At 40.5% G+C, this 23068-nt stretch overlaps 1 long non-coding RNA gene across 2 annotated transcripts in view; it reads left to right on the top strand.

The window, feature by feature from the left end:
* Positions 1-23068, top strand: part of LOC147583200 (uncharacterized) — a 38124-nt gene that overhangs the window by 1115 nt on the left and 13941 nt on the right. Inside the window, exon 1 of one of the 2 annotated variants that reach the window (XR_015242927.1) lies at positions 1024-1450. The exons of the other annotated variant lie outside the window; for it this stretch is intronic. This is a non-coding gene — a long non-coding RNA (uncharacterized LOC147583200). Of the gene's footprint in view, positions 1-1023; positions 1451-23068 lie in introns of those variants that run through there. 2 annotated transcript variants of the gene reach the window in all.

Here is a 23068-nt window from a genome sequence, read left to right as displayed (position 1 = left end):
CCTGGCCTAAGGGTATTTTTCAGGGGACAGAAGCCAACCCACAAAGCCTATGACTTTAGGAGTTCCTTGAGAACCTGGCAAGATAGAAAGAAACTAGAATACCTACATGAGGCTACAAGGGGGCTTCTTAATAACAGTCCTACCCAATGTGCAAAAAGAGAGTCATTTTCTTTCTAAACAATTTTTTAATGTTTTTATGCATTTTTGAGAGAAAGAGACAGAGACAGAGAGAGAAACAGAGTGCGTGTGGGGGAGGAGGAAAGAGAGAGGGAGACACAGAATCTGAAGAAGACTCCAGGCTCTGAGCTGTCAGCACAGAGCCAGATGCTGGGCTCGAATTGGTGAACTGCGAGGTTATGACCTAAGCTGAAGTTGGGTGCTTAACTAACTGACTGAGCCACCCAGGTGCCCCAAGAGAGTCATTTTCTAAGTAAAGATTCAACAACAAAGTTACAAGAAGCCACTAAGTTCTCAGAAATTAAATGATGTGTAAAGTTTTTTTTTTTAAGTTATTTATTTATTTGGAGAGACACAGAGACAGTGTGAGTTGGGGAGGGGCAGAGGGAGAGAAGAGAGAGAGAGAATCCCAAGCAGACTCTGCCAGCACAGAGCCCATCACAGGGCTCAAACCCACAAAGCCGTAAGATCATGACCTAAGTCAAAACCAAGAGTTGGACACTCAACTGACTCAGCCACCCAGGCGTCCCTGTAAAGTTTTAAAAGTTGGTTGATTCCATATAAGATCTTTCTTGGAAGGAAGGAATTACACTGATAAAGCAAGATTATTCACTTTGGCTATTAGGCTTAACACACACAAAAAAATGCATAATCTATATTGAATTTATAATTTGAAAAGCTTTAATATGTGAGTGTCTTAGAGCTAATGAAGAATTTACAGCTTGAGCTGTATCAATATAAAACCAGACAAGAGAACGTGTGAGATAATTCAGCATCATTCAGAAGCCATCCATGGGCTTTAACAACTTCTAGTTTATAGATACACATATATATACAAAATGTGTGTGTGTGTGTGTGTATCATTTTGTTTTGTTTTGTTTTTTTGTATGTGTATAGAATAGTCCTGGAAGGATACACAAGGAGCCAGTAACAGTTGTAACTTCTGGCAAGAGACATGAGGAGCTTGGGGTGGAAGGGAGGTGTACTTTTTTTCTTTGTATACAACTTTGTACTCTTTTTTTTCTTCCATGTATGAGATTCAGTTTTCCATAAAAAAGAATTTACAGAAAGAACTGCACAAGAGACCAGATCACAGGAAAGCAGGAAGGACTTCTAGAACTATCATGCCCAGATCCTGCTACTCCTTGTTGCTTATGGGTTACAGATGTTGAAACCTATACCTAGAAATGGAGAGACTTCAGCCCCTTTTTCCAGGCTCAGGTAGCCTGTAGGTCAGCAGATGTCAACTGCCTTTGGAAACATGAGCCAACAGGTGTGGAAAACACAGAAGCCATGGTGGAGAGGCACATGTGGCTTGTTCCTTTGGCCTTTAGGATTTTCCCGGCTCCTACCATTTGTCAATCAAGCAGTCAGGTCAGAGAAACCTGGATGAGAGATATGTCACTGCCCCCAGTGGCTGCCAAGGAAATTCCAAGTTGCACAAGGTTTGTTGGGAATGTGCACTTGCTTAACCTTAGGCAAGATGGCTCAAGCTGAATGAATATGCATGCTAAGAACACAGAGTCATCTTTCTCTCGAGCACACTGCAGAGGTGGGGCCAAGGACGTGGAAGCAGTTTGTAAGCGCAGAGCACCACACAAATGGAAGGGCTTGCACTTATTATAAAGGTGGGGGTGGGGGGGAGAAATGCGAAGGGAGAGGATCTGGCCCCTACAAAGGATTTTCCCCATGAACATCAAAGAATCAACAAGGGGGGCGGTGGGAGGAGGACAAAGGTAGAGCTTGGAATGTTGGCTCTTCCTCAAAGGCCCTTCCTATGCCTTCTCTTTGCGGAGAATCAAATCCAGAGACTCCGATGATAATGATTCTCATTTTTATTACCATTTTATTATTCGGGGTTGGCTCAGTGTTTCTCCCCCTGCCCCCAGAGGCGTTTGAATGAAGATGAAAAGTGCCAAGTTAATATCTTGATAGAGCCAAGCCCTCTTTCTATAATCAAAGTCTTGGTGGACAGATGTGATGCCAGCCTGCCGTCGTAGCTCTGCCTCCATGTGTCTCTGTAGCGAGGATGAAGGCGTCCCTAACTGGTGGGGCCCGGCATTTCTTAGCGGAAGGACAGTGGAAAGGGGTCTTCTTTCAGCGTTTCCGTCAGCTTCGTTGTGGCTGAGCTCAGAATACATGAGGAGAAAACTCCCGGAGCAGACCTGTGGAGATTTTTACCAAACACACTGGAATGAACAACACTGTGCATGATAAGGTTCATTCCAGGGACACTGGCTGAGTGTTGGTGAGGAGGGTCCACTATGGTTGTGACATAAGATGTCACCACTTGCTGACTGTAAACCCAAACCTGATTCAGCTTGAATAGAGAGAGGGACCATGAAAAATGGGAAAAGCAAATTAAACAGATAACATTAAAAAGAAACCCATAATGTTAAAAAAAAATATCAGCACTTAATGATCAAGAGCTCTCTGTTTGGTGGCTCATAGTAATAATAATAATAATAATAATAATAATAATAATAGCAACGATAAATAGCTGCTACAAAATTTCTCAGAACAAAGGGGAGAAGCCACCATTTACTGAGTGAATAGAGGCATCATTCTGTGATCTGTGAGTCAAACGCTGCTCAAGTGCCTGAGAACTTTAGGAAAAATCTCAACTGTACTTGTAAGGCCTGTAGAACATCTGAGAAGTTTGGTCTGAATGTGGAAAAAAGTAAATTCACTTGCAACATATGGGGTATTTTCTAGTACAAAGGGGAAGAACAGGTTTCAACAGACTTAGTGAAGTCCAAGGAGCAGTTTGTGTACCATCTTTCACTTCTTCACTCAGTAGGAGAATCTCTGCGGTGAACTTTGCAAGCCAGGATAATTCTGTGTTAAGATAGAGAATGTGGTAAAGATTGGTAATCTTCTTCCATTTGGCCCTTCATCATGGCTGATTTATGGGATATTTGTCAGAAATAGAAGCCAAGAGAGTATCACACATACAAAAAATTGTTTTTAAACCTTTATGTAGTAAGGTGGTAGAAATTTGTTGAAAAGTTTTATTTGATACTTTGGATCATGGGAGTTATGAGAATTAAAGAGCTCTGAGACAATTTACTTATTTACCTCCAACGTCGTAAAATTACTTTTCTTGCTGGTGTCGCACAACGTTTGAACTGGGAATTAAAAATATCTTTCCTTCCTCACATCTATCAGCCAAGACCAGTGAATGTGTGGATAAATCAATTAACAACTGACACCTGAATTCATTTCCCTACACCCTCAGCTAAGAATGTCAAAAAACTAGAGAGCTATTTTGTTGTTGCTGTTTATTTGCTTTTGTTCAACAAGTTACAATTTCAGAAGTGATTGACGCATTTATGTGGCTTTGGGATTGGATTTAAATCTCTATAGCTCCTCCTGGAGAACCACCTCAGATTTGTCTGAATCATGGAACAACTGAGAGTGGCAAAGTTTCAGAAAGTACTGATTTAGCCAGAAATTCCCGCAAAGAAGACACAGCCTCCCAGAAATTCCAAGTATCAATCTATGAATCCCAGTACTACTACCAAATGTTTGGCCACACGGTCCATGTGTGGGCAAGAATATTCTCTCCTGAGCCGTTGATAGTCATGTAAATCTAGAGTCAAAATTGAAGTGCTTTCTGCCTGGATCTACAACCGAGATTGGAGACCGGCTCCGTCTGTTAAATACTAAGTTGCATGTTGCCTATTATTGGGAAAGAAAGAGAGAGAGAAGAGAGAAGAAATTGAGAGGGAGGAAAGAAGGCAGGAAGGAAGGGAGGGAAGGACGCATTTGGTTTTATATTCTTGTCCCTATATTGTTTTATTTCACTTATTTATTTATTACATTTATTTGTATTTATATATTAAGCCAATATTTGCTGAGGGTCTTCCAGATGAAGGTTTACCTGGGGTATGGTTGGGGAGTGGAATAGGAGGGTACAAAAATGAATCAAACATCTTGCCCTCAAAATGCTTATGGTCTGAAAGAGGAGTTTGTCAGTCAGTTTTCTATATGTTATGCTATTGTAACAAACAATCCCCAGATCAATGGCTTACAAAGAAGTTTTATTATTCATGCTCACATCACCTGAAGATTGGCTGGTGTATTTACTTCATTCCGGGACTCAGGCTAAAGGAGCAGCCTCTCTCCAGAGCATGACATTTACATGTCAGAGGGAAAAGAAGAACAAAAGCAGGGAAAGAAAAAGGCATGCAATGGCAATTAAAGGTTATGTTTCTGCCTTATTGACCAAAACAAGTCATGTGGCAAAGTCTGATGGGAAATGTGAATGTTCTCCCACAGAGAAAACGCCATCTACCACAGGGAGATACGTATACACACATACACACACACACGTGCACACATACACACACACACAGGGCATATATAGGATACATATGCTATATACAAAATGTCGTGTAAGGGAGTGATAGAATTCCAAGTGCAGGGACATTGCTCTGCCCTGCCATTTAGAAACTATTTGACTTTGCAGAAGACATTTAACCTCTCTGAGCCTTGGTTTCCTCATCTGAGACATTAGGATAATAGTACTTAACTCATAGCTTTGTGGGAAGGATTAAGATAGTCCATCCAATTTAAATACTAAGCAGAAAGTTTGGCAATGATTACCATTAATTTTTTTTTCTCCTCCTGCTCCTTCGTACCCTCTTTCACCCCATTATTCTCGTTATTCCATTTCAGGACAATAGGGAAGGCTTTGTGGATAACGGCGTTTAATCTGAGGCTTAAAATGTGGGTAGTATTTGAGCAGACAGCAGAAAGATTTAGTCTACAATTCAGCTTTCCCATCTTTAAAATGGGGATAATAATAGTAATTACCTCTTACAGTTAGTATGAGGGTTAGATGAGTTAATACGGAGACACTGATGAGAACAGCACAAACGTGGCATATCGCAGGCATTATGTAAGTATTTGTTAGCTACAAATACACATGGGAGTGGCTGAGAGGGAAACAGTATTCGGACTGAGAAGACAAAAAGACCAAAGGCCAGGGCCAAGGAAAGCTTGAGGGGTGCACAGGGAACGGAGAATAGATACGTTTGGTTGTGGCACAGTGTGTACGAAGTTGAGGGTGGTAGAAGACGAGGCTGATAGGTGCACAGATGCCTGAGCATTTGGACTTCATTCTGCTGGCAATAGAAACATGGTCTGGGCCGTGTTTCAGGAAGATCACTATTGTCGGTGTGGAGGGCAAGCAGAAGCAGCAAAGGAAGGAGACCAGAAGGCCTGGAAGAACACTGCAAATCTTGGTGGTGTTGAATGACAGTACCTTAGGGCAGTGACAGAAAGCATAGAAAGAAAGGGCTGTTGCATGAGGGAGCATGGAAGTGAGGCCAACAGGCCTGGAACCTGACTGGATTGGGACTGGGTGGGTGGGCAAGAATGGGGGGCCGACGGAAAGAAGACTGAAATTTCCACTCTAGTTGAATGAGTTAGTTTGTAGACAGATAGGGGCTAAGGACGATGAGTCTAGTTTGTGATATTATATTATTTGAAAGTACATCAATGGAGGATTCTTTGGGGTTAATAAACATCCCTTAACAAGCAACTTGGAGGTCAGTGTTAAGATGCTGTCTGCCAGGGGCACCTGGGTAGCTCGGTCGGTTGAGCATCTGACTTTGGCTCGGGTCATGATGTTGCGGGTTCATGAGTTTGAGCCTCGCTTTGGGCTCTGTGCTGACAGCTCAGAGCCTGGAGCCTGCTTCGGATCCTGTGTCTCCCTCTCTCTCTGCCCCTCCCCCACTTGCTCGTGTGCACTCTCTCTCTCTAAAAATAAATAAACATTAATTTTTTTTATAAAAAAGATGCCATCTGCCATTTACAGTTGATATGAATACTGTCACTCAGATTTTATTTTTTTTATTTTTTTTTCAATGTTTATTTATTTTTGGGACAGAGAGAGACAGAGCATGAACGGGGGAGGGGCAGAGAGAGAGAGGGAGACACAGAATCAGAAACAGTCTCCAGGCTCTGAGCCATCAGCCCAGAGCCCGATGCGGGTCTCGAACTCACAGACCGCGAGATTGTGACCTGGCTGAAGTCGGACGCGTAACCGACTGCGCCACCCAGGCGCCCCAGTGTCACTCAGATTTTAAAACTCAAACTGTTTTTTTTTAAAAAAAGAATACATATTCCTAATCATAGAAAAAAATATTAGGACATACACCTAATTTTAGCAGTGGTGAAATTATAGACAATTAAAATGTTTCCTTTTGTTTCCTGTGTTTTCCCACCTTGAGCATGTACTAGTCTTATAGTATAAACATTAAATAATAAATTCTATGAACAGGGGGAAATAAACTATCCCTGCCATAAAGAACTCAAAATCTTCCCCTCACCACCGACCCCCCCCCCCCCCCCGCCCCCAACAATCTATGCTATTGTTTGGTGACACTTGAAACATATATTCTAATAAAAACAGATGTGAAAACAATCTTTTGGCAAGCAACAGATTTCCAAGATTGGGGACTGCCTGTAGCTGATTACATTGCCAGTGTGTCAGAACTAGGGTTTTAAGTTCAAAATACTTGCTAACAGAAATCATTACAATACACAGGCTAGGTTGGAGAGAAATACCAGCCTAAAATTTGGATACATTTAAAAGAAAATGTTTCAATGTGTTTATATTCAAACTCAGCCTCAAAGAGGTAACCTTTCAACTTAAGAGTCATTTTGGACAACCATTCTTGAAATTGTCTTGTATATAAAACCCAATTGGTCATGACTATTGAAAACTACATTACTTTTTTCTTGTAGCCAGAATATGCAGCAAATGAGAGCTCTCTAAGTGATTTGGCAAAAAAATTAATCTTCAGACTGTTTTAATATGGGAACTGAACTGTTTTTGCTTTTCTTCCTTTCTTTGATTCCTGAGAAAGGTGAGCTGTGAAGGTTTTCTTTGAAGAGGGTTTGAAAATTAAGCCCTCCCTGCTTCTAGAACAGAAGATTTTGGTGTTTGTGGAAGAGTTAAGGGAATTAGGGTTTGTAGGAAAAAGTGGAATGCCTTGTAAATATAGTAGGTAGGTTTGGGCTTCTCCTGAGTCAGAAAGTTATTCCCTAGGGCCACAGAAAGGAAAGATGTCATTGGATATGGGGCAGTGAGGAAGAGGGCTCTTCTTTATGGCAATGTTTGGGGGAGGGAGCAAGTCTCCAGAAGAAATGGCTTAGGAAAGAGGACCATAGGTCTCACAAGCATGGCCTTGAAGGGACCAAGTGAAAGGAGCCCATGGTCTTCTTAGGGACAACCAGATGGGCCTTGTTTTAAATAACCATCTTCCATTTTCCCCCTTCCTCCAAGCCTTGACCCTACTTATGACAATACAACCTGGAAATAGCCCTGACTTGGAAAGGAAGCCCCAAGAATAATTCATGTTACATTTCCAATATATTCTGGCAGGATGGAGGCTGGGAATTGAAATTAGGTAACATCATAGATAATATGGTATTTCTTGCACATCTAACTCTGAGGACTGAGAGTGAAGAACCACTACAATATTGAATAAAGGGATGTCCAGTGATCCCCTCTTTGGAATATGCACATGTATTATAAAGATATAAAAGAACACAAATGTAGCGTACCTGCTCAGATCCCATTCTAGACTAAGATACTTATTGACTCAGCTGCCAGGAGGGTTGGCTTTTGGAGGCTCACAGCTGTGATTATTTCTGGCACTTGCCCTCTGCCAGAGGAAGCTGTGTTTCCCTCTTCCCAGAGGTAGCCGGAGTCTAAAGACTGATTGATGCTGGTGCAAAGACCTAGCCCTTCGCCTTGGATCTGTGACAGTTCTGCAGGGCCATCTCAGCTTCAGAGATCCCAGTGGGATCAGCTGAGGCCTTCTGTTGCAACTGCTTTCAATTCAACCTCTCCCTCTGCTCCATCCAGCTACCTTATATATGTTCTTCTCAAGTTTACTCTGCAGTGAATTTCCTGCCTGCAGATCTCTGCCTCACAGTCTGAAGGTGTCTCCAGGAAACCTGACCCAGGACAATAAACTACCCTAACCTTTCCCATCAAATAAATATAGTAAAATTTAACCCTGAACAAGGATAGATACCTCTTGCATCATTTTTAAAATTTATTTAAAAGAAGTGGATTTGGGGGCACCTGGGTGGCTCAGTTGGTTGAGCATCCAATGTCAGCTCAGGTCATGATCTTGCAGTTTGTGAGTTCAAGTCCTGCATCAGCCTCTGCACTGACTATGCCAAGACTGCTTGGGATTCTCTCTCTTTTCCTGTCTCTTTCTGCCTCTTCCCTGCTTGTTCACTCTCTCTCTCTTAAAATAAATAAAATAAACTTTAAAAAAATGTGATCTTTAAAAAATAAAAAAATAGAGGAAGTGGATTTTGGTAGGACTTTCTCTTCAGTGAGAGGAATTCTTAGATTGTCTTGAGAATTAAGAATTGGGACAAAGTAAAAAAAAAACAGAAAGAAAGAAAGAAAAATGTAAAAATTGCAAGGCCACCGGAGAACTTTCTTTTCTTATGGACACAAGGCAGAGTTGCGTTCCAGAAGTTCGTTTATAACAAGCCGATGACAAAACAAATGCCAAGCATCAAAGACATGTGATATATAAGTGAACCAATAAAATGTTGACTTATAATATTTTAAAATCTCCCTAGAGGGGTGCCTGGGTGGCTCAGTCAGTTGAGCGACCAACTCGATTTTGGCTCCAGTCATGATTTCACGGATCTGTGAGTCTGAATCCCACGTCAGGCCCTGCGCTGCAGGTGTGGAGCCCGCTTGGGATCCCTCTCTCTCTCTCTCTCTCTCTCTCTCTCTCTCTCTCTCTGTCCCTCCCCTGCTTCCTCTATCTCCCTCTCTCTCAAAATAAATAAATAAACATTTTAAAAATCTCCCTAGAGATCAAAAGGGATCATGTTTTCATCAGATGTTCTTTGAGGTCAGTGTGGAATTCTCTCCTGTTACTCAGGCCTCTGTGAAGTTAGTCTTTTCCACTATGGAACCCAGTAAGGGGGAAACAGGAAAGTAGAAGAAGAGAGGAAGTAGTAAGCAATTACTTATTTGTGATTCTATGTAGCTAAGTGCTGATTCTATTCTTGATTTTCCCCAGTATGTTCTTCCTTGGAGAGATGTGGCTGTAGAACTTAGAGCATGGTGGTGGGGGTCTATTTTCTCTGTGGAATTATTTTGGATCATCCCTTCATCACGGCTACCAGTATTCACCAACAGAAGAGACCCAGAGATGGTCTTACCCTTTGAATGAATAGGATTATGATAAGTGCAATGCAGATCTTTAAGAACAATAGTCTGTCATCAGGTTTTAAGTGATGAGCATGAATTAACAGATTTCTAAATTTATGAATAAAATCTTTGAAGCATAAGAAATAGACATTTGATTGAAATTTCCCCAATTTTAAAGATTCTCACTCCCTACAACCTTTCCCATTCCCCCCCTAGGAAGTAAGCCAGGAAGGTATAGCCTACTTGAAATAAGCATGAAAATATTCATTTTTATTGCAGTCAACCTTGACTGGACATGTATTTCCAACAAAAATTCATTTTCAATGGCTTGCACTAACCACCAGTCTAAAGAATGCAGAGCAAGCTGGTCTGGTTTCCATTCTAGGGTTCACATGTTTTATTTCCTTACTTCGAATAAATAGATTCGAGTCCCTGAATCTATAGCTTGAGACCATACTCTGTGTGCTTTCATTTCTGTCACCGGCTATTTATTCACCACTTATAAATAATGAAGGAAATCCCATTTTACCATCACTAGCTGATTTACATCCAGTATCCCCAATATCACTCTTTACTGACTCCACATTATAGTGTTGCATTTGTATGCCTTTTCCCCATGTGTCTCACGGTCTCCTGTTCACAGGAAAACAATGATCTGTGAAAGGGGGTGGAGTGTTGTAGAAGAATTGAAGAGTCAGGAGTCTTTGGTTCTGATGCTGATTTGGAGGTGGCACTGCCCTTGCTCTTAGCTTTGTTTTCTCATCTGTAAAGCAAAAGTATGACACGGTTCTCTTTCCTGGCACTAAAATTTTGTGGGCTCAATATATGTTGGAAAAGCACCATTCTATGGTTTATATACAGCTAAATTATTAAGGCTGAAAATGGGAAGAAAGTGATCTTTTTAGAGCTACATAATAGTGATGATTATGTTGAGAGGTCCCAAGGCCACCACCCCCCCCCCCAGGGTCCATGATTCACTCAGAGGATTCGCAGGACTCAGCATGTAGTCATACTCACAGATATGATTTATTACAGTTAAAAGAAACCAAACACACAATCAACGAAGGGAAAAGGCACATGGGTAAAGTCCAGAGAAATCTGGCATAAGCTTCTAAGGTCCTCCCCCAGAGGAGTCACACAGGATGCATTTAATTTCCCCAGCAATGGGTTATGACAACAAACGTAGAATGCTGTCAATCTGGGAAGCTCGTTGGAGACTCAATACCCAGAGTTTTTACTGGGGCTTGCTCACATAGGGCGCCTCTGCCTGGTCCATACCCAAATTCTACCCTCCCAGAGAGAAAGCAGGTGTTTAACATAAACTGTATGGTTTGTCCAAACAGTTTCAGCATAGCGAGCCACTCTTATTTAATGGTGGTGGGGGATGCTATGGACTTGAATATATCCCTCCCAAATTTACATGTTGAAATCTAATGTCCAATGGGATGGTATTTGGAGGAAGGTACTTTGGGAGGTGCTTAGATTATGAGGGTGGAGCCCTCGTGAATGGAATTAGTCCTCTTATGAAAGTGGCCCAAGAAAGATTCCTTGCCCCTTTGGCCATGTGAGCTATAGTGAAGAGAGGGCCATGTAGGAAGCAGTTTCTCACCAGACGCCCACTCCCCTGCTTCCATGATCTTGGACTTCCAGCCTCCAGAACTGTGAGAAGTAAATGTTTGTTTATAGGCCACCCAGTCTCTGGCCTTTTATTATAGCAGCTCAAATACCCAGGGACCTTTCTAGAATCTAAGTTCCCAGACACCATCCAAGGGGCAACCTTTTAAGCAGATCTATCACAAGGATCACAATGAGACCTGCTGTATTAACACTTTTCTGCACAGTTACATAGTATGTTTGTTTCTTAAATCACTCTTGGATATAGACACTTGTATATTACCTGAATTAAGTAAAAACCAGTATTGAGTAAAATAATATTTCCAAATATGTTTAATTTTTTTCCTTTGGAACACTGATGTATTTATTTAAGAAAACTTGGATAAATAAAAAAAAAAATGTAGGAAGAAGAAAAAACATTACCTATAGTAGCACTTTCTACACATAATTACTTTAGATAATTATGTTCCAAATATTTTGGACAAGATTATCATAATTCTTATTTAAATTATATTCTACTCTCTTCATTTTATCTTATCATATAGAAAAGCTTTCATTTTATTTCAGAATATTTTGCAGACATCATTTGTAATGACTGTATTCCATTGTATCATAATTTACATAATCAATATCCTTTTTGCCATTTTTTTTATATCAGAGGTAACTGTGGTGAATTTCTTCATGTGCAGAGCTCTTTCTGTATTTAGACTTATTCCTTATGATGCCTTCTCAGAACTGGATTTACTAAGTCAAAGGTTATGAATTTTTTAAAACTTTTGTTATCCCTGGCCAAATGGCTCTCCAGGAGTTGTAACATTTGGACATCCACTAACAAAGTATTTCTCTCAAATGAAATGATGCTTTCATATGTTTTTCTCCCAGTGCATATCTGTGGTATTTTCTCCTTTTCCTTTTTCTCTTCATTGACCTCCTATATCATCTAATTATTTCACCACTGGGGAACTCCTTTGGGTAAAGGCACAACATTCATGCATGTCTTCTTTTTAAGAAAGCAAGAATCCTGCCTTGGAGTCTTCATATGCATTATCACAGACTAACTCATTTGTTTTCTGGGCAAATGGAAAACAAGTTCTGTAGGTTTGACTGGGAGGCAGAAGGGGGGAGAGAGGAGGAGGGGAGAGGCTGGGGTCCTAAGATATCACTTGTAGCATGGTTGGATGATGCACATGATGGTACAGTAAGCCCTGGGCAAGTGAGAGAGTGCAAAATAGTTTCTGAAATACAAAATTGGAAAATATATCAAAAGGTCCAGCATAACCTTTCTTATGTCTTGCTCAAGAACAGAGCTGACCCTAAGAAGCACCAAGAGGTGGTGCAGTTCAAGGAAACTGAGTTTCCAGCTGGGTAGCTTAAACTGGAGCTCCCGTGGCATTACCCGCCAGCTGCGAGGCCCTCAGCACATCACTTACCCTTAAGTACGTCTTTGCCCTTCAGTGTCCTCACTGAGGAGAGAGGTAATAGAGCACACCCAGCTCACTTTATAAGGCTGCTAGGACTCGGGTTCAGATTTGGTACTTAACATTCAGGAAATCACTGTGCATAGTGCCTGGTGCATGGCGGTGTATTGAACTGATGATTATTGAAACCAAGAGGGAATGACAGGTGAGAAAGTCCTTTGAGAACTTGCAGAGAGAATGGTGAACAAAATGTAAGACCCTTCATGCCACCCTCAGCACAGTTGTCAACATCAGGCACTTGTAACCACTGAAAATGATAGCCTTCAAGTCATTGCAAATGTTGTTCTGTTTTCTGTTGCTAGGAAGCAAACCAGGAATTCTTCTGTTGGCAATAATCTAGTTTCATTGTGGTGGTATTTTTCTTAAGCTTATTTATTTATTTTGAGAGACAGAGAGAGAGCAAGCACAAGCAGGGGAAGGGCAGAGAGAGGAGAGAAAGAATCCCAAGTAGGTTTCATGCTGTCAGTGCAGAGCCCGACACAGGGCTCGATCCCATGAACCGTGAGCTTGTGACCTGAGCTGAAATCAAGAGTCGGCTGGCCACTTAACCAACTGACCAACCCAGGTGCCCAGGAAATTTTTTTTAATGTTTATTTATTTTTTAAGAGACAGAGAGACAGAGTGTGACTGGGGAAGGGGCAGAGGGAGAGAGAGGGAGATACAGAATCCAAAGCAGGCTCCAGGCTCTGAGCTGTCAGCACAGAGCCTGATGCAGAGCTCGAACCCTTCAGCCGTGAGTGAGATCATGACCTGAGCTGAAGTCAGATGCGTAACTGACTGAGCCACCCAGGTACCCCTCAGGGAATATTTTTAATAGGGAGAAAATCCTACTGTACCTTACTATGTTCAATGTTGTTGTTGTTGTTGTTGTTATTGTTGTATAATCAAAAACACATATATTCAAAGAAATAAAACAAAAATCTCATGATAGATTAATAATAATTAAGTTTATTCAGATAGTGTGTTCCCTGGAGGTGTGTGTGTGTGTGTTTTAGCTTTCCCACAATTATAAGTTTTACAATTTAGAAAATAAAGAAAAGTATAAGGAATCAAAATCCCATCTCCCACAGGCAACCACCATTAATAATTACCATCACTTCCTTCCAGAATTTTTAAAATTCAGTTTTGAAATTATCAGTTTGTTCTTCACGCAACATAGTAAAATAGAAATAGTGTTTTATTTTAGATTCCTCCAGAGCTTCTTAAAATCTTGCCTCTGCTACCTATGCCGTCTTGGGAGAGTCACTCAGTTTCTCTGAGGCTCACTTTCCTCATCCATGAGATGGAGATAGTGGCACCTATTTTCCAAGTCAGGATTCATCAAAAATACCATGCATAAAGAATCAAAATGCACAATGCGCATAGATCAATTCATAGAAACTGTAGTACACACAAAGCTAAAGACCATGCCCAGAAAACAAGCTACAGTTCAAGTTATTTATAAGTAACGTAGCAAATAATTTTTAGACGTAATAGGTACCCATGCTTATATATATCAGCTAACAAATGTGCACACAGGGATGCTTTCTAAGCAATGATAATTCTATTGTAAGTCTTCCATAAAACAGTAAGGTTTGGCAAAGCCATCTCCATGCTGAACTGCTGGAGGTCAGAAGCTCAGTCGCCTGCGTGTCAGGAGGAGGTATGAATGACCATGAAAGACCTCACCTCATCAGTGCTAAGGGCGTATTGGAAACATACATTTTACTTGTGGATGTATTGTCTGCTTCCTCCCAAGAGGATGAAGCTATATGGAAGTTTCAGTACAATTTAAAACAAGATACAGAGGAGTAAAATCAAACAGAACCCTTCCTCTGACTTTACAGCATTTATTGAGCACCTACTATGTGCGAGGATAACTCTGTGGGGTATAGAGGAACAGGTAAATGAGACTGCTCTCTCCCCAGGGAGCTCCTAGGTCATGAACTGTTTTCTCAAAGAGTATCCTGAAGCCATCCTGTATAGAATCAGCTACAGTGCTTCTGAAAAATGAAAACCGGAAGATCCCTTATCCCTTGCCCGGGAGGCTCTCCTTGTGCAGAATGCTGGAGTCTCCACGATTCACCACCTCTCTGGTCAATGGGTGTCACCTGGGGTTTGAGAACTTCCATGGGGGAAACAGGCTTAGCAACAACTCATTCTGAAATGCTGTGCCAATGTCGCTATGGATCAGCAGCAGCTGGGCGGTTAAGTGGGACTTTGGAACCAACAGACCTGGATTCTGTTGCTGACTAGCTGGGGGATTGGTGGAGGCTTCCGATCTCCCCGAGGCTCCATTTCATCGTTGGCACAATGGGTCTAACGTTCCCTACCTGAATGGTGTTGCATTGCATGAGATGACATCCTGTAAGAAAATGCTTAATGCGCTGCCTCATTCATAGGGGGTGCTGGAAACGTGGTGGCCATTGTCGTCACCTGCCACGAAGGCGAATGCAGTCACACCAAAATCTTGTTCCTACTTTGCCACCAGTCAGATCCCAGGGGCACACAACACAGCCATTTCTAGGGCCCAGGTCATCCGAGGCTTTGACAAATCCCTGCCCCTGGAGCCTGGCCATTAACCCACAACAGCTAAGAGGTGAATTCACAGGCACCTGGCTGGGAAGAAAGAAGTCTTGCTCTCTCCCCTTCCCCACTTCCCTCCTTTGCCTCTGCGCCTCCTGGTTCCCTCTCCGTTTCTATTCATTGGAAATGATGCATCACCCCCCCAGGACACAGCAGTGGCAGAAACCTGTTACCAGTTTTGTCAGATCCTGAAATGGCAGATGGATGCAGCCTGCAGCCTCTCGTTTCATCCAAGATGTCTTCATCTGTCCTCCCAGTACCCCAGCAAAATGCTTTTGGCAAAAGCAGGAGAAAAGGATAAAAATTAAGTATAAGGTGCTGCATTCATAGGGGCTTTTATGGGTTTGGATGTGTAATGATGGTTTAATGGCAGTCAAGAGGCAGGTAATTAGGAGCAATCGCCTCTGATCACCCTTGTACACAGCCCCAGATAGCTCCTCAACACTCTCGAACCCTTGTTTGCTTTCTCTGAGGCAGAAATCCCACAAGGTCTGCACATTGCCAGCTGTCGAACTAACGAACTGCCAGCGTGTTCCTGAATGGGAGCACTCAGCCTGGCGAGGCTCCCCTGAGCAGCCCATCGCTGTCTTCGCCAGCGTGATTGCCTTTATCTAGCTGGTGCAGGAGCCTCTCCTAATCACGCTGCTGCTGGCCTCCGAGGGTCAAACACGGGACCATCGCTACCTAAACAAACGAGGAGGATGTCACCTTTGGGGGAGACTGATAAGCAGTTGGCAGGCAGGCCACGGGGAAGAGAAGGCGCCAGCAGCCAGCAATCTGCAAAGGCCGTAAATATGTTACACTCTCAGCAGGGAGACGGGCAATATAGGCACCAAGAGGCCTTTGTTTAATGAGCTGTCAGAAAGCAGGCATGAAATTATGTTTGAAAACATGTGCAAGCTGCAGAGACAGAGCGGGGGCCTATAAATGGCCCTCTTCCTTCGTGCTGGATGTTTAGAGCATCTTATCAGTCTGAGAACTGTCATAGGATGAAAGCTATCATTAGCAAACTAATGGTGTTTGAAAGCTACAAATTTTTCTCTCTCTTCTCCATTTTTGACTTAAATGGATTATAGAAAAAATCTTAATGGTTTTTTTTCTTTCCTTGGGATTTTGGTAAAGATGCAAATTGGAAGAGAACCAAAAACAAACCACACACAAAAAAGCATCTCTGGAAGAGCAAACAGAACGGTTATACTCTGAGTCTCTGCTCAGAACAACCAGCTTATATTCCCCCCAATTCTGTTGAGACTCTGTTCAGAGAACTCTAATGTACCTCCAGCCAGCATTTTATTTCAATCAGACTCATAAAAGAAAGCATAAATATAAAATAAATTGCCCTCCTATACTCTGAGTATTAGAATTAGTGGGTAGGTGTAATATCACTTTCACCACACCAGCTATCGAATAGTAGAGAATAATTTTCCAAAGACTGGAAATTATTCTTTTGGGTCACATGGCCGTGAAGTTTATTTCTATTAAGGGTGAAACTTAAAGACTTTAAAAAATCTGCCAAGACGGAGAGGTATCACTTATTCAGAGCGTGTTTGGGCCTCAGTTCTTAAATTTTGAGATGATGTATGTGGCTTGGTTGCCACATATGGATCTTTTTCCTTCAGTGCACAGCAGACCTCCACTTCCTGCCTGCAATCACACCAGGCAGCCAGAAATGACTTGCACAAAAAGCCCTTTCCCGTTAAAAGGCTCAAGACGGTAACCAAAGCTGCTTCAGGAGAGGTGGCCAAATTAACAGGGAATAGCCTCTTGGGACCATATTGTCCACAGCCTGAAGAGTGGCAAGCTGCTCTCCTCCACTTTGAGAAGACAAGGGGAAGGTCTGAGAAGGAAATAATAAAGTTAGATGGAAAAGGTAAAAGGGGAGTAAGGTTAGAGAAACAAACTAAAAGATAAAAACAGGGCGAAAACTACTTTTTGATTCACATAGAACAACAGTAACTACCATTCACGTGACAGTTTGCTTTCCTGTCCTTTATGCCTATCTCCAACTTGCAGATGAGAAATCTGAGAGCAAAGTGCCTGAAGTCAGTACAAGTAAGAGCCAGCTCCTGCCAGTCCAGGGCCTGTACTCCTCCCCACTCAGAACCATCCTTGAAGGCATTCCTCAGTCCCTCTTGAGCGTCCACGAAGACTGGGCACAGAGCCCGATGTGTACTAGGTTCTCAGTCTGAGTCTCATGGGGGAAGGAGAGCTTCAGTCCACATAGGAGACAAGAGAAAGTCAAGGCAAAAACAAAATTAGAAAGAGAACAGACAGGCCATAGGTATGTTCTCTGTCCAGAATGGGGCCTGTGAGCAAAGGAAACCACCAACAAAATGAAAAGGCAGCCTATGGGATGGGAGAAGATATTTGGGAAGACGAAGTGATATATCCAATAAGAAGTTAATATCCAAAATATATAAAGAACTCTTATAAGTGAACACCAAAACCCCCCAAATAATCTGATTTGAAATGAGCAGAGGACCTGAATAGACATTTTTCCAAAGAAGACATATGGACAGATGGACAGATGGCCAATAGACACATGAAAAAATGCTCAACATCACTCACCATTAGGGAAATGCAAATCAAAACGACAACAAGATATCATCTTACACCTGTCAGAATGGTTAGAATCGAAAAGACAAGAAATAACCAGTGTTGGTGAGGATGTGGAGAAAAGGGAACCATCATGCACTGATGGGGGGAATGCAAACTGATGCAAACAGTATGGAGTTTCCTGTAAACTTTAAAAATAGAAATATATGATTCAGTAATTCCACTACTAGGTATTTACCCAAGGAAATTGAAAATAATATATGGACAAAATAATATGAAAATAATATATGCAATATATGTTTATTGCAGCATTATTTACAATAGCCAAGCTATGGAAGCAAAGTATCCATTCATAGATCAGTAGATAAAAAATCTGAGGCATACACACACACACACACACACACACACACACACACACACATACACAGACTGGAATATTACTCAGCCAATAAACAAGAATGAGATCTTGCCATTTGCAACAACATGGGTGGATCTAGAGGATATAATGCTAACTGAAATACATCAGTCAGAGAAAGACAAATACCATATGATTTCACTTATTTGTGGAGTTTAAGAAATTAAATAAACAAAGAAAAAAGAGGCAAAAGAAAAAAAACCAGCCTGTTAAATATAGAGAACAAACTGGCAGTTGTCAGAATGGAGGTGGGTAGGGGGATGGGTAAAATAGGTGAAGGGGCTTAAGAGTACACTTAGGACCACAAAACAGACACACTGATCAATGGAACAGACTAGAGAACCTAGAACTGGACCCACAAATGTATGGCCAATTAATCTTCAACAAAGGAGGAAAGAATATCCAATGGGAAAAAGACGGTCTCTTCAGGGAGTGGTGTTGAGAAAACTGGACAGCAACATGCAGAAGAATGAAACTGGACCACTTTCTTACACCATACACAAAAAGAAATTCAAAATAAAGACCTACATGTAAAACAGGAAACCATCAAAATCCTAGAGGAGAACACAGGCAGCAACCTCTTTGACCTCGGCCACAGCAGCTTCTTACTAGACTTGTATCCAGAGGCAAGGGAAACAAAAGCAAAAATGAACTACTAGGACTTTATCAAGGTAAAAAGCTTCTGCACAATAAAGGAAACAACAAAACTGAAAGGCAACTGATGGAATGGGAGAAGATATTTGCAAATGACATATTGGATAAAGTGTTAAATCCAAAATATATAAGAATTCATCATACTCACCCCAAAGCCAAATAACCCAGTGAATAAGTGGGCAGAGGGCATGAATAAATAGTTTTCCAAAGAAGACATCCAGATGGCTAACAGATACATGAAAAGATGCTCAACATCACTCATCATCAGGGAAATACAAATCAAAACCACAATGAGATACCACCTCACACCTGTCAGAATGGCTAAAGTGAACAACTCAGGAAACAGCAGATATTGGTGAGGATGCAGAGAAAGGGGAACACTTTTGCACCATTGGTAGGAATGCAAACTGGTGTGACCACTCTGAAAAACACTATAGAGGTTCCTGAAAAATTAAAAATAAAACTACCCTACGATCCAGCAATTGCACCACTAGGTATTTATCCAAAAGATCCAAAAAGGCTGACTTGAAGGGGTACATGCACACCAATGTTTATAGCAGCATTATCAACAATAGCCAAATCATGGAAAGACCCCAAATGTCCACTGACTGATGAATAGATAAAGAATATGTGGTATATATATATATATATATATATATATATATACACAATGGAATATTACTCAGTGATCAAAAAGAATGAAATCTTGCATTTGCAACAATGGATGGAACTAGAGGGTATTAAGCTAAGCGAAATAAATCAGTCGGAGAAAGACAAACATCATATGATTTCACTCATAGGTAGAATTTAAGAAACAAAATAGATGAACATAAGGGAAGGGAAGGAAAAATAAGATAAAAAAAGAAAAAGGCGATAGGGAGGCAAACCATATGAGACTCTTAAATATAGAAAACAAACTGAGGGTTGCTGAAGGGGAGGTGGATGGGAGGATGGGTCAAATGGGTGATGGGCATTAAAGAATGTACTTGTTGGGATGAGCACTGGGTGTTATAGCTAAGTGATGAATCACTAAATTCTCTTCTAAAACCAATTTGACAATAAATTTCATATTAAAAAAATGAAGGAAACCAATACTACACTATATGTTAACTAACTTGAATCAAAATTTAAAAAAAAGAAATACATTTTACACTGTCACCTAATGCACATACATGTGTATGTATCTAAATAATTAAAAGTTTACAAACAGAAAAAAAAAGAGTTCACTTAGGGCAATGAGCACCGAGTCATGTATAGAATTGTATACCTAACACTAATATAATACTGTGTGTTAATTACACTGGAATTAAAAAAATTTAATAAAAATATAAAAGTTTAAAAAAGATAAAGTGACTAAGGGAAATAGGTTCCTTTATGAAACTCTTCCCTAAACTAAAAACAAAAAGGAAAAAAGGGGCACCTGCGTGGCTCAGTTGGTTGAGCATCTGACTCTTGATTTCAACTCACATCATGATCCCAGGGTTGTGGTATCAAGCCCCACGTTGGGCTCCATCCTGCTTAAGATTCTCTCTCTCTCTCTCTCTCTCTCTCTCTCTCTCTCTCCCTGCACCACTGTCCATCGTGTTCTCTCTCTAAAATAAAAAAAAGGGGGGGCAGAGGAACTGAATAAACATTTTTCCCAAGAAGACATACAAATGACCACTGGTATATTAAAAGGTACTCAGTGTCGCTAATCAGTGAAATGCAAATCAGAACTACAATGAGGTATCACTTCAAACCTGTGTGAATGGCTATCATCAAAAAGACAAGAGAGAACAAGTGTTGGGATGGGTGTGGAGAAATGGGAGCCCTGTACACTGTGGGTGGGAATGTAAACTGGCATAGCCACTATGGAAAACGATATGAAGGCACCTTAAAAAATTAAAAATAGAACTACCATATGAGCCAGCAATCCCATTTCCAGGTATATAGCCAAGGAAATAAAAACAGGATATTGAAGAGATATGTGCATTCCCCTGTTCACTGCAGCATACATCACAATATCCAAGATATGGAAACAACCTAAGTGTTTCTCCAGTGGTTGAATGGATACAGAGAACTTGGTACATATGTACATAACAAATATTATTTAGTCACAAGAAAGAAGGAAATCCTGCCATTTGTGGCAACATGGTTAGACTTTGAGGGTATAATGCTAAGTGAAATAAGCCAGATAAAAACAAGTACTACATGGTTATCACTTACATGTGGAATCTATTAAAAAGTCAAACATATAGAAGCAGAGTAGAAAAGTAGCTGTGAGGGGCGAGGGATTGGGGGAAATAGGGAGAGCTTGGTAAAAGAGTACAATCTTTCAGCTATAAAATGAACACGTTCCGAGGATCTGATGTAAAACATCTTGACTATACTTGATAACACCGTATATATAATTGAATGCTATCGGTTTTTTAAGTATCTTTCCAAAGTTTTTTTTAGTGTATATGTAAGCAAATGTTTAGGATTTCCATGTGTTCATCTTTTTTGACATTTAACTCTCTCATTGTCATTTGGAATTTATTCTGGTGTGAGAAGTGAGATGTGGATTGACCTTAATTATTTTCTATAGTATTACCCAGTTATTCAAACATTATTTATTATACAGTCTATCTGTTTCTCAGTGATTTCAAATGCCACCCTAATCATATCATAAATTCCTATTGGTGCCTATGTAGCCTATTATACATGTATTTTAGACTATGTTAGGCTTTCTATTTTTTTACATTAATTATCTATTTGTATGTCAACACTACACTCTATTCTCTTATTATCTAATTATTATAGCTTTATAATATCTTTTAATGTCTCGTGGTATGGCTCTACTATGTTACTATTTTTTTCTCATAAATTTTTTAATAATACGTGTAAATATTATATCATAAACTTTGGAATCAGCTTGTCTTGTCAAAAACTATTATTAATATTTTTATTGTAATCTATTAAATTTATGAACCAACTTAAGAAAATTAATATATTAATGATACTGAGACCCTTGTTGCCTTTCCACTTATTGAAATCTTTTGTCTCACTCAGGAACATTTTAAAGTTATCCTTGTAAGTGTCTTTTAAAGTTTGTTTTAAATATCTTACACTAGTTACTACTATCCATGAGATCTTTTATTACATCTCCTAGCTGTCTGTTGCTTGTTTTTAAAGTTTTGTTTTTTAAATTTCTGCATGTCAACTCTGTACCTAGCCATTTTAATGGTTTCTTTTATTGTTTGCAATAGGTTTTCAATGGGTACATTTAATTTTTCCAGATATGTAATCCTATAATGGTAATTATAATGATAATTTTACTTTCCTTTTATATCTCCAATTTCTTTCTCTCATGTAATTGCATAGGCTAGTATTCCCAGAATAATCTTACATAACAGTAGCAAAATTGAAATGCTTGTATTGAATTTATTAAGAATGAAATTTGAATGGGTGTTTAATTTTATAAAATCAGAGTTTTTTCAACATCTATGGGACTGATCATATGGTTTTCCTCCTGGGATCTATTAATATGGTGAATAAGTCAATAGATACCCAAAAATTGAACCCTCCTTCCAGTTTTAGAATAAATCCCACTTGATCACTGTGGCAGAGACTTTGCAGATAGTGTTTTCATTATTTTTACTTTCATAAAATTTAATAGTTTTAGTTTGGCTTTTCACCTTCACCCAAATGACTTAAGAAAGGACTATTAATATCCAGGGAATAGGAGCTTTTTGTTTTTACTGCTAAATTCCAGTTTTATTGCATTATGACCAGAGACTATTGTTTGTACTATTTCTGATTTTTGAAATTGATTGACATTTCCTTTCCTCATAGATAACCACTTCACAAACTCACAGCCCCTCCAATCTCTAACACCTTTTCCTCTCTCTTCACTCTTAGCTGATGACCTTGCTTTCCACTTCACCGGAGCACAAAATGGAAACATTCAGAAAATAAGTTTCACACCCTCCCACAAGAACATCCTCCCACCTACAAGGGTCTGGACTGTATGCATTGCTGCCCCTCCCCTCCACTTCTAACTCAAAGGCTTTGCTTCAGCAATTCTCACTGCTTTCTCCTACATCAGCAGCTTCCCCCCTCCCATGATTCGTTTCCACCAGCACACAACCACACTGTTATCTCTCTGAGCTTAAAAACAACACACAAACAAAATTATCTTGCATTTTTCTCCTGTAAGCATACTCCTTTTCTTTGCTGCTTCCCCTCTCCCTACCCCTCACACACACACACCTTACAGCAAAACTCTTGAAAGACATCCAATACCAGTGCTTCCTTTTCCTCTCCTCTTCTCACTTAAATCTATCCGTTGGGATTTGAATTCTGCCACCCCACCAAACCTGTGCTTGTCCGTATCAGCAATGACCTCCATGTTGCTAAATCCAAATCTTGGTCCACATTGAACTTGAC

This window comes from Puma concolor, chromosome A2, assembly GCF_028749965.1.
Source record: "Puma concolor isolate L17-30 chromosome A2, mPumCon1.1.hap2, whole genome shotgun sequence".
In the NCBI taxonomy this organism is placed as follows: domain Eukaryota; kingdom Metazoa; phylum Chordata; class Mammalia; order Carnivora; family Felidae; genus Puma; species Puma concolor.
The sequence above is the reverse complement of the archived record's forward strand: the minus strand, read 5'-3'. Positions and strand labels throughout refer to the sequence as shown.